This window comes from Kogia breviceps, chromosome 20, assembly GCF_026419965.1.
Source record: "Kogia breviceps isolate mKogBre1 chromosome 20, mKogBre1 haplotype 1, whole genome shotgun sequence".
In the NCBI taxonomy this organism is placed as follows: Eukaryota; Metazoa; Chordata; class Mammalia; order Artiodactyla; family Physeteridae; genus Kogia; species Kogia breviceps.
The window spans coordinates 11,660,098-11,672,981 of record NC_081329.1 but is presented as its reverse complement, the minus strand read 5'-3'; the positions used below and the strand labels follow the sequence as shown (position 1 = coordinate 11,672,981).

The window sequence follows — 12,884 nt, the reverse complement described above, 5'->3', positions numbered from 1 at the left end:
CTCCATAATTCTACTTCTTATGCTACCACTGTTTGCCCAGAATAGTGTTGGGAAAACATAAAAATATGAAATGTTCAGATATTATTTTAAAGATACTTTGGATGTCATAACTCCGATAATCTCACATCACAGATGAACATCCCTGAGTCTAGAGATTCCAAGTACATGCCCAAAATTCACAAGGAAGAGGCTGGCTCAGATGCTGGGCTACACGTCCTTGACATTCATCACAAACGAAAGTAATGCCACATCAAAACCTCAGGTCCCCAACTCTTCTTCTGAAAACTTGAAAGCAGTAGATACATCTGGTCTTGTGCACGGCTGGGGAGGAAACACTAAGGTATCTGGAAATTACCCAACTTCCATGGAAACTCCCAGTTGACACCCCATCTGCAGATAACGGAAGTGCTTTGAAGGGCAGGCAGCTAAGAGTGAAGATGAGCCCTGCAGGGGCCGCTCCAACAGCACCACCGCGTGGCGGCCAGAGCTCCCAGCAACACCTCCCTTCCCTGCAGCACCCGGTTCTTGGGCTCTCGCAAGTAAGCTGCCTCCTCCCAATCCCCTTCATAGCTGCTCTGTAGGCTTTGAACGCGTAGTGCTCAGATGGGCTATTTCAGCGACCTGAACATCCACGTGGCCCAAACACTCTTCTATTTCATGCCAGAACCCAACTCAGGCGACTCCTACTTTTCCTCCCAGAAATGAGAAGTGGAAGCCCAGGAGGAGGTGTGGGAGAGGCAGGAGGCTGCGGGAAGTGGAGGCCAGCGAGAGCGGCTGCTAGGACCAGTGTCAGGGTAGGGGCCGTGGGGACACCGGGAGGCGGCTGTGGAGTATTAAGCGTGCTAGTGACTGAGGGGCGGCTCTGCCTGCCCCGGCTGACTGGTGTCAAAGACAGACAAAGCTGGACACTAGTTAAAGTGGGAAGGATGGATTTCAATCAGTAATACACCACTGGCACAGGGCCAAGAGCCCAGCGTGAACTGAACTCAACTTGGATTTTACAGAAGTAACCGAGTGTTTTAAAGGGAGAATGAGGGAATATGCAGGGCGGTGAGCAGGGCTCAGTAGACTCAGGGAAGTGAGAACTCACAGAAAGTGAGGGCGGGGGCGAGTGGTCCACGTGAAACCCACCTGGGTTGGTCAACTGGCATTTCATGAAGTTAGCTTCCCCTGCTCCTACAGAGGCTGGGGGCCAGGGGCCCTGCAATCAGGTGTTGGCTGGAACAGTCAATTCTTTGTCAGCCTTGAGTTTTCTCAAGCTGGCAGTTTAAGGGGGGCTTAGGGTCCCCTAGGGATGCGGCCTTGAGCTGTGAGAAACTCGGTTAGTGTTTGTTCAGGTCTCTATAGGACAAAGTTGAGGTATAGTTGAGAAGAGGGCTCAGAGGAGCCTGGCTGGAGTTTGGTCCAGGAGAGACGCTTCGTCAGCGGCCCGAGGGGGTCCCCCTCAGGTTGAGAATCTTCAACGGTGGTTTTTCAAGCAGTGCTCCCTCCGATTCTCAGGGCGGACCCACTGAACACAGACGGCTAATATTGGGGCTTGCGCTGTGCCGGGCACCCTGACCGCATCATTGCCACTCGCTGAGAGAGCATCTGGGAGCGTGCTGGCCTGCTTTCCAGCCTGTCCCGTATGCCCAGTGTGGGGAGGCCGCCAGCCAGCTCAGAGGAACCATGGAAACAGGCTGGCTTTGGCGTTGGAACTTGGTCTGCATCCTGATTCTGCCACCTAGGCTTCCATTTCCTTGTCTATAAACCGAGGGAAGGGCCCCTCTCCTCGGGCTACTGGAATAGATGGACTCACTCTGTACAATGGTGGCATATGAGGAACATTCAGTAAAAGGTCGTTCCTCGGGGCTTCCCTGGTGGCGCAGTGGTTGAGAGCCCGCCTGCCAATGCAGGGGATGCGGGTTCGTGCCCCGGTCCGGGAAGATCCCACGTGCCGCGGAGCGGCTGGGCCCGTGAGCCGTGGCCGCTGCGCCTGCGCGTCCGGAGCCTGTGCTCCGCGACGGGAGAGGCCCCAACGGTGAGAGGCCCGCGTACCGCAAAAAAAAAAAGAAAAAAAAAAAGGTCGTTCCTTTTCTCCTCTTGTAGAAGAAAGTTCAGAAAGTGCCCGATTTAATAAACGGGCTGAAGACCCAAATTCCCCTCGTTAGTTAGTCGTCTGTAACTTAGAAACAAAATACATTATATTTAGATTCCCGGGACCACTCACAAACATGTATGCTAAATATAGACGGTTTTGCTACATGCTTACAACAAAACATGTAGAAGCAAAAACCGTGGGTTTTTTTGGCCAGCAGTTTCAGTGTGCAAGATATTTACAAGGGAGGCACCTGTTGTCTGAAGTGAAGACTCTTCCTGAGAGTGCAGAGCCCAAGCACCTGTAACGCTTGTCACCTCACACCTGGAACTTTCTGTAAAAGTTAAGAGAACAAATTTTAGTGCAAAGCAGACTTGAGTTCACGTCCGGACTCCTCTACTTAGTTAACTGTGGTGTGGGGCAAGCCATTTCACCCACCTAAGCCTCAGTTCCCTCATCTGGGAAACGGGCTAATAATGGAGGGTTCTTAGAAGGATCGAATGAGAAAACGCAGGAAAAGTGCGTGGTCGAGTCTCTGGTCAGCGCCCCCTCAGGATGTTTATTTCTGAGCTGCCTCGTGTGCACCCACTGCTCAGGGAAGGTCTGGAAAACTGATCTAAAGGGAGAGAGGGGGCTTCCCTGGTGGCGCAGTGGTTGAGAATCCGCCTGCCGATGTAGGGGTCACGGGTTCGTGCCCTGGTCCGGGAAGATCCCACATGCCGCGGAGCAACTAAGCCCGTGAGCCATGGCCGCTGGGCCTGCGCGTCCGGAGCCTGTGCTCCGCAACGGGAGAGGCCACAGCAGTGAGAGGCCCGCATACCACAAAAAAAAAAAAAAAAAAAAAAAAAAAAAAAAAAAAAAAGGGAGAGAGGGTAAGGAGGAGGACTCACCCCGCCTTTACGACAGCAACACTTTTCGGGGATTGCGCTTCACGACAGCCATTCTTTACGGCAGCCGCACTTTACGACAGCCGCTGATTGCGGCAGGTCGTGGGGTCTCTGCTGGGCCATTTTTACGGACTGAATAGGTGTGGAGCTGGAGGAACAGAACTCTAGACAACTTAAAGGTCTTCCAGGCATGCGTGCAATTTTCCAATTCTCTATAGAAATCGTGCAGGAAGTCACATGAGCTCCAAGGGCTCCTTCAAGCTCTGAAGCGTCCCAAGAGTCAAAGCTTTGGTCTTGGCTTGACTGAGAACTGGATGGTACCCCAGAACACAGATTCGGAAAGGGAATTTTTATTTCGTGTCACTGAAGACTTGGAGGAGAGGTGAGATTCTAGAAAACATTTACCATAGGGGCATCAACAAAGCAATAGGCTTTGGCCTGCAACCCTGGTGGGCGTTAGAAATGCGATGACGGTGACAACGTCCCCGGGGCCCTTAGCTACCTCATTCATTAATTCACCAAACAGTGCTCCCATTGTGTGCTTGGCACAGTTCTTGGTACTGTGGGCACAGCTGGGGACAAAGCAGAAAACCCCCTCCCGGGCTGCATGGGGCTGACATGCTGGCATGCACCTGTCTTCCAGGAATAATTCCAGAGTATGGGGGGCAGGAAGGAATCAAGCAAAAGCGGGGAAAAGGAAAATTGAAGAAGTAGAAAAGCAGGACGGTGGAAGCAAAGAATGAAGAAGCTCATGTCAGGGCCTGGAAGAATCCAACACACTTCCGTAGGGTGCCTCTGGTTGTTACCACTGTTATTGGTCTCTGATGGTCATCCTTGAAGTTGAGAGCACGTTTCTGTTATTTTTGTGACATTCATATCTGACAGTCACAAAGCCTCTGTGTGGGTTGACTAAAACCCACTAGTGAAATCCAATACTGAGACAATGACCCAGAAATTCTCAGCATTCAGTTTTCTTCTCAAGACTGGGCATATGTACAAAAATTTCAAATATCTTACGCAAAGGGTGGCAGGGACTTCATGTGACCTTGTGGTGAACTTATCAGAATATGGTCACAAATCTAGAAAGCAGGACCTGTCTCCATAGAAAACATGCAATCCAGAGGTGGAGGGTTGAGGGTCTAGGAAGATCTGAAACATGGGCATTGTTAGGACAGGCCTAGGTGGGCTGCCACAGTAAGATACTCAAACTGGCATGAATCTTTGAGTCTGTGGCCACTGGATGCCTGAAGTTTCTGGGCAGGGCCTGGCTACATGTGACAATGTTTAACTTTCTCATTTTACCATGTTCCCAGGGGGCCTCTCTACCCACTTGACTTCCCAGAGGAAAGTCACTTCTCCACGCCATGCCCAGAGCACCAAGTGGACTCCCATCTCATCGCTCCCAACATGTAACTTGACTCCTGGAATTCTGCTGGATGGAGTGGCCCTCCCTGTTGCAGCATGGGAGAGCCAATCCTGTGGGAAGGAGCTCAACCCCTTCCCTTCCTGTCCACTGCCCTGCCCCAGATATGTTTTCTCCAGCTCCCCACCTGGGTGTGCCCCCCTTGTTCTCCCAGATCCTGCAGCCACCACGCCTGGCCTCAATGAACACTTGGATCATCTGAGCTATCCCAGTGCAAATATTGGAAAAGAAAAGAGTCCTTTTCCACTGAGTTCTGTCAAGACAATCAAGAGTTTTTGATAAAGATTGTTCAATGGCACAAGAAGGAAAAAAGTAACAGAATTCACAAGCTTAGAAGGGAGCAAGCATGGGTCTCTCTGACAAGCATCTGGATTCTCTTCCCAGGCTGACTTGGGCTCAGGTCACAGGCCCCAGCTGTTGGAAACTACGCTAAGCTCTTCACCTTTTCAGGTAATTTTAGCTGGCACTAGCTGGATGTCTTCTTCTTTTAGAATCTGCCTGGAAAGTCGGAGGATAGTGGCGGGGCAGACTTGGGGCTACACTGGAGCTGTGATCTTCTTCTGCTTTGGTTCTGCCCATTGGATGAGGATAGCCCTACCTTACCTGACCTGTCTTTCCTCCTCCTACCCTACCCAGAATGACTGGTAAATAGATAGGTGGATGATAGGAGAAATGTTTGTTGTAGAATATTGCTTGTTCATTCAAAATTATAAAAATGGGGAATTTAGTATCCACTTGGATCAGGGGTGGGCAAATTTTTAATGTAAAAAGCCTGATAATAAATAGTTTTGGTTTTCAGTGTAGTTTCCTATAATAAATATTCATGGGTAATGGTTATAAGCCAGTTGCCCTTGAAACTGTGAAAACAAACTTCAATATTACAGAAAAGCTCTTTGCCCTTCTTTTTTTTTTTTTTTTTTTTGCGGTATGCGGGCCTCTCACTGTTGTGGCCTCTCCCATTGTGGAGCACAGTCTCCGGACGCACAGGCTCAGCGGCCATGGCTCACGGGCTTAGTTGCTCCGCGGCATGTGGGATCTTCCCGGACCAGGGCACGAACCCGTGTCTCCTGCATCGGCAGGCGGATTCTCAGCCACTGCGCCACCAGGGAAGCCCTGCCCTTCTTTATAAACAGCTATTCTGTTCAGCTTTGTGATGACAAGATACAGAAATAAGTATCGATTTACCTGGATTGATATGCTGAAAGTTTTGTACATATTCACCAATGTAATTATAAGATGAAGGATAAGCTGCCTGATCTATCTTCTTAAACCACCTATATATCAGCTAAGGCTGAATTAAGAAATAAGTTGCCTTTAATTCCCATTTCTCTATTGGTTATGAGTTCCAGTTGTGTCATATTATTCCAACTGGGTCAGTTCTGGACCTAATTAAATACTAAGGGATCAACATATAAATATCTTGTCCTCCTTCTGGAACCTCAGCTTCACCTACTGAAGAGTCAGGGAACTGTAGCTCTTTGGAGAGACTCTCCCTGGCTATTTCATCTAAGTAGTTCTGCCTGCTAATCTCTAAACCATCACCCTGTTCATTGTCTTCACAGCAATTACGCAATCATGTAAAACAAATCAGAGTATTTTCACTCACTGTCAAAATTTTCACTCACCTTTCCCAATTTTTGTAGATATTCAGGATTTTAGATAGAATTTTATTAGTAGTAAACTATGTTTTTCATTGTATAATTTTTCTTTCAATTATAATGGAGGATTTTATTTGCTTTCTATTTTGAAAATATATTTAACACAACTTTTTAGACTTATTTCTATGATTAAATTAAAACATTCCCATTCACTTTTTCTGTATCGTAACTTCTCCATTCTTGAGTCACCCCTCGTCAGAGAGGAGTTGAGTAATTTTTTTGTGGGTAAAAACATGTGGATAGTGTATTTTCTTAGCCCTTGTGGATGTGTTCATATCTTTTTATTGTTTTCTCATGTGAGTAACAGGGAGAGCTTTCTGTAGAATTGTTGAGTAGAACTTGTTATGTTTCAAACCTCTAGATGTAGCTCCATTGCCTTCTGGTAATTACTGTTATGGAGCAAAAGTCTAAGGCCATGCTGATTTTGCATTTTTCTCTCCAGATAACTTTAAAAAAATCTGATTACTTATTTTGTAAATTCAAGCATTTCTCAAGGAAATATCCAGATGTTGGACTGTAATTTTCCTTGATAAAGAATGAGTTTTTACATTTTTAGACTTAGGTATTTTTCATTTCAGGACACTATTCTTTTTTCTTCGATCATTGTTTTTACTCAGTTGCTTTGGTTCCTTCTTTAGAAATTCCAAGTATCCAGAAAAGAGTTCTGTATTCTTTGTCATCTTTCTCATCTCTTTAATCTCTCAAGTTTGCCACTCACAGCCTACCTTCTATTTTCTGCCATTTCAGTTCTGTTCTTCAGTACCTGCAACGTGGTTTTAGTTTTGCTGTTGCATTTTTAGTCTTTCCTACTGTTCTTTTGTATTCATCTACGTTGTCAAGCCAGACACCTGAATCATGCTTAATGCCTTGCTGTCCTTCCTGACTTCCTCTAGTCCATCACTAGTTACAATTGTTTCAACCTCCAGATATTTTTTTCAGCTGTCAGTTCCCCTCCATCTTTACTGCCATCACCTCAGTTCAAGGCACCATCATCTCATCCCTGAATTAAGATCGTCTTTTTGCTTCCTTTATTGTCTCTTCTCGTTTGTTCTCTATACCGTAGCAATGAATAATGTATGCATATATTTAAATATATGTATATAAATGCATGTATTTGCACAAATAGATACATACAAATACACCCACATGCACAAACATACACATACACATACACATACACATTTGCAGTCAATTTCCTTTTGTACCTAAAATTTAAAGTGCTTTTCCTGGCTGTAAAGGTCCTAGATGATCTGACCACTGCTTATGTTTCCAAATTCTTCTTGGACCATTCGCCAGGCACATTGGTATTTTGTCAGTTCCTCAAGCACGCAGAACACTCTTTTTCACCCTGAGACCTGCTGCTTTCTCTGCCAGTAATGCTCTTTACTTGCTCTTTCATAGCTGACTCAGATGAAATACCACCCCTTTACAGAAGCCTTCCCTGATGACTTTATCTAAGTAGGTACCCCCCTGTTATTCCCTAAATAAGCACCCTGTTCATTTTCGTAATAGAAATTTTCACATTTTATTTATTTATTTATTTTTGCCTGCGGCTCGTGGGATCTTGTTGAGGCACCTCGTGAGATCAGTAGTTGTGGTACACGGGCTTAGTTGCCCCGCGGCATGTGGGATCTTAGTTCCCTGACCAGAGATCGAACCCGCGTCCCCTTCAATGTAAGGCAGATTCTTTACCACTGGACCACAAGGGAAGTCCCTCACATTTTATTTTATTTTATTTTATTTTATTTTTTTTGCACAAGCAACTGACGGTTGCAAGGGAAGTTTAATAACAAAGCGTAGCCATCTATATCCCCCTAAAGCAGGGAATTTGCTTAGTCACGCCTTATCGGCATCAGCTGGTTGATTGGCTTCTCAGCTTGGTCACGCCTTATCGGCATCAGCTGGTTGATTGGCTTCTCGGCTTCTCCCTCAAAGGCACCAAGTTCCCCTCCAGGGTTGCTTTTCCTAGCTTTAGGGAACAACCAGGGACTCCCAGTGACTGAGCAGGTCCCTGGAGCGATTTGGCCAAAGGCCATCTCCTTTTTTACGTTCATACCATAAAGTCCAGGATGCAGACCAAGGAGAGTACAGTCGGGCCCTGAGGCTTATGAGGGTCTTAATGGCGCCTTCCTCAGAGGGCAATGCTCGCCACATTTCCCCCTCTTTTATTTTTTAAAGCTTGATAATGCAATTTCAACCCATACACCTCCTGACGAAGAGCAGCGAGACGGCCAACAATAAAGCATAATAAACAAGGTAAGGCAATTAACATCAACAATACACATGACCCCACGGTAATCAATCCTGTGAGTCCATTTTGAAACCAATGCATTGGGTTTAACCACTGAAACTGATCCAAGAGTCCTTGAATTAATTGTTGGGGCCCATCTTGTAGATGAGCTTCTTGAATTGCTTGTATTTCCGCATTAAGTTTTTGTATGTCCAAACTAATGTGTCCATCAGTCCATACACTTAAAAAGTGCATTTTTACTTTGTTCCAATCCCAGTCAGTTTCATTATAAGCGTGTTGAGTCACACAAATCCAAGTATATTTAGCATGGCAAATCAAACGCATTTTCCATTTTAAAGCCATAATTTGGTCTCCTAAACCTATGAGAGCATTTTTTAACTCATCAACCTCAGTTTTTAGTTGAGTATCAATATGACTTTGTAATGCTAATGCAATACTGGTATTTTTAGACAATTGATTAACATAATGTGCTTGTTGTACAGTTTTACTTAATGCTAAACCGGCGGTAGCGGCTGTGGCTGTTAAAGCGGCTAAGGCTAATATGCTACATATTAATATTCCAATGAATCATTTAGGTCTTTTTAAAACTTCAGATAATTCTAGCCAAGCTTGCATGCTAGTACTATGATACCATGGTTCAGAAATATTTACAGGCAGCATTACATAGGAAGGTTGTTTTAACATCATAACAGAAAAAGTTCCTTACATAGGCAGAATGCAAGTACTAAAAATACAATTCTGACAAGTTATATTATATCCTAAGGAACCAAAAGTAAACTCAATCTGTAAATCTCCTATTAGCAAGGCATATGAAGGTGTAACACAAGTAATAACTGGTTGATAAGAATAAGACAATGCAAACTTCCCAAAATCCCAGTGCTTATAAAAAACCAAACTATTATTAGTAACAGAAACTGAAGAAATTAAAATGGTACCATTATTATAATTTAAGGTGCACCAGATTTGAGAATTCAAAATCAGATTGGGGAAAATCAGAAGGAAAAAAGGAGGGAAACTTCAAACTTGTAACAGCTTGAACTAGCTTTAAACTTTGGCCGGCCAGTAAAGTCCCTTGTCCTCCTACATATACTTCAACACAAAAATAGTATCTTTGACTTTGCAGCTTCTATTAGAGCTCCACTTTCAGCTTTATGATTAGACCCATCTTTGTTGCTGTAATTACCAGTCTCATTCTTTCCATTTTTGTTATTGTTGCCCTGTGAAATCATTTTTTCTAAACAGCAAGAAGATGTAAAGCTTTCTCACCTTGGTAGGTTAATATATACAGGTCTACGAGCAAAAAACACACTGCTTGGGCAAATTTTTCTTCAAAAGGTTCTATGAACTGATAAAGTTTTTCACCAACGGATATGGCTTCTGTATACTGTAGGACATGATACAGGATGACTGCTTGATTGTAATACAACATACTATTTTCAAGATCATCTAGTCCATGCTGAGTGCACCTGATTCTTCAATTGGTTAAGTGTCTGTCTTAAACTATCTGTTGTTGTCTGGTTACTTTTGAAAAACTCAGCTACTGCCGTATTCAAAATTATTTTATAATCGTCTTTGTTTATATCTTGTAGGCAGGCAAGATGTTGCAGACAGACATCATAATTTCCAGCTGTAAAAGCCTGGAAAGCACTGGTGGACAACTCCTTCTCTTGATCAGTGATCTCTGGTCGCTTCTTGGATACTTCTTGTCCCATATTTTTTTTTACTTCTGACTATTGCCCCGAGTTACTATCAACTTTACTATGTGGCCACACTTTCACTCTTCACTCCGGGGATTCACCTACCGAGATTCAGATGTCCCTCTCGTCCGGTCCCTGTTCGGGCGCCACTTGCTGCCAGCTGCAGCGGGTCCTCAAAGTGCAGCAACAATCGACGAGAGGGTGTAGGGAACTGAACGCACCAAGGTATGGGATCAGAAGGGTACAAGCAACTGATGGTTGCAAGGCCCCTCACATTTTAAATTATCTGTTTATTATTGTATTGTCCATGAACCCCACCTAAGTATAACCTACATCCAAAGTGGTATTATGTCTGTTTCACTCATCTCTGTATACTCCACCCCTAGCACAGTGCTTGGCTCAAAATGGGTTCTTAATAAATATTTGTTGAAAGCATTAGTTTATCTCATATCACTCAATTTTCATCTTACTTCTTCTTTCTTCATGGTTTCTTGCCCTTGCTTAATAGAGGCTATATGTTTTTATATCCTGTAGAGGTTGCCAGTTCGTTGAATCTTCTGGATTCTGCTGTAGACTATTTTTAGAGAAACCATTCTTCTGGATCATCAAGATAAAATCCCTTTCCTATTTTTTGTAGCTTTTTAGAGTTAGCTCCCTCCATAGGGTTTCCACCTTTATTTGTTCATCCTTAAATGACGTGACATCTGTGTAGAGCTAGTATTTGTAAAGAGATAGGGCGAGCTGATTATACGTGGTCACATCCCCTTGTGTGGAATCTCCTTCTTGGACCAATAGCCAGAGGGTAGGTAGACAATACAAGTTCCTGTTCTCAATTTCTGGCAAACTCTGACCTGTAAAAGCTCTGATTTACCAGACTGCCAACTTCTCCTACCTTGTCTAATTGGTTCTCTGATACTGTATTCTGAGTCCAAGAAGTGCATGGAAAACTTAGGTTTCTAATATACTGTTAACCAGTATATTTCATTCTCATCTATTACTTAGAGAACTTGTGGGCACTGTTTTTCCTAAAATGTGATGAGCTAACCCCAGTTCCTTCTACTTTCTGCACAGGATTTTTGTTTTTTAAAGTTCTTCCTATCTCTGAATGAATAGAGATTAAAAGGGGAATGGGATGGGAGTGGAATCACAAAGAAAGAAGAACTTCTGTGTGATTTTCTGGTTGTTTCAGGGCTCAGATCCTGGGTCCCGGAAGGAGAGGCAGACTGCAGGGTTGTACGACGTACCTTCCAACTTCTTTTATGTGGTCTCAGTTTCCTGAAGTGAAACCTGGATGTGCTTGAGGAGAAGACTGTGGGTAGGTGTTCCGTTCACCCACTTCTGTCTGCTCTGCCAATAATGGAGTTTGTCTACATTTTCCGTTAGATTATCTGTTAAGCCTAGATTTGGTGATGGTGTAAATTTTTGTTTTTGTTTTTCCTTGGGCAGCTGAGAGAAGTTACATTTTAGGGTTGCTGATCAGATCTCATTAAAAACAAAAATGTATTATTCTTTTATGTGAGACACTGACGTGATTTTCCTCAAAGCAGCATAAATAATTATAAAATATTAAATACTTTTTCTCAATCAGCTGTATGTTAGGAACTGGCACTAAAGGAAATTAGAAGTTTCACATTTTCATATTTGGTTGAGGCTATTTAAAGCCTTTCTTCCTCATAGGTACAGTAGATTCTCTTATTTTCCTCTGTGCTTTCTGTCCTGATTAAGGGAAGATCAACAGCAAATGCCTATTTCTCTTTGAATGAATCTCTCCCCCTTGTCTTTTCTATTTTCAACTATATCTGAACATATACGGGCTGGAGAAACATAAATTTTAAAAACCTTGAACAGGTCAATAAAAAGGCTATTCTGTTTTCCCAGGGTTTTTGGTGATTATTATGGGGAAAACAGAACCACTGGAGCCAGAAAGCATGTATTTATCACTCAACCACAGAGAGAACTTTAAATATACATTTAAAAATATTATATAAAATATGTATTATATATATATAATATACAATATATTCAACAGGTGTTTTATATATAATTGGAGTTACAAACTATGTATTTAACACTCAACAGCAGGAAGAGATTTAAATATATAATATGTACAATTATATATAAAATGCAGTAGATAGATATACATTTAAATACTCTGTACATTTATACATAAAATAAATATGTGTGTGTTACATATTACTTATATAATATATATTAAATATATATTTTATGTTAGAATGTATTTTAAATATATATTTTAAATTCTCTTTGTTGAGATAAACACGTTTTGTATCTCCCCTGGTTCTGTTTTCAATATATATGTGTATCTCCGTTGTATTTACTTTTTTTTTTTTGGTAGTACGCGGGCCTCTCACTGTTGTGGCCTCTCCCGTCTGGAGCACAGGCTCCGGACGCGTAGGCGCAGTGGCCATGGCTCACGGGCCCAGCCACTCAGCGGCATGTGGGCTCTTCCCTGACCGGGGCACGAACCCATGTCCCCCGCATCGGCAGGCGGACTCTCAACCACTGCGCCACCAGGGAAGCCCTGTATTTACTTTTAAGACAATAATCTAGGGAACGAAATGGAAAAAGTTCAGCTCATGGCGGCCTTACTGTAGACTGCAGGTTGGCAAAAAAAATCTGGTTGGGAGCCATTGGGCTTGGTGAGCAAATCCTTGCAATAAGCCTTTGACATTGTCAGGCTATAAGGCCTTTTGAGTTGAAAGCCAGTTCAGAGCCGAAGGATTAAGATTTTATTTTGAAAATAGAGCTCCACCTAGTGGCCATTTGAAGGCTGACTTCTAAAGTTGAGTTCCAAGAAGCCACCAGTTTGGGAAGCACCTCTCTGAACTTGTTTTCTTTCTGCTGTTATTTTCTACCCCTGTACTTGTGCT

At 43.5% G+C, this 12,884-nt stretch overlaps 1 long non-coding RNA gene across 2 annotated transcripts in view; it reads left to right on the top strand.

Annotated features, from left to right (window-relative positions):
• LOC136793323 (uncharacterized) overlaps window positions 1–10,165 on the top strand; it is a 45,395-nt gene extending 35,230 nt beyond the window's left edge. For both annotated transcript variants that reach the window (XR_010838469.1, XR_010838468.1), the window contains exons 4-6: window positions 4,278–4,837; window positions 8,224–8,301; window positions 9,886–10,165. This is a non-coding gene — a long non-coding RNA (uncharacterized lncRNA). The remainder of the gene's footprint in view (window positions 1–4,277; window positions 4,838–8,223; window positions 8,302–9,885) is intronic.
• Window positions 10,166–12,884: the final 2,719 nt, after the last annotated feature.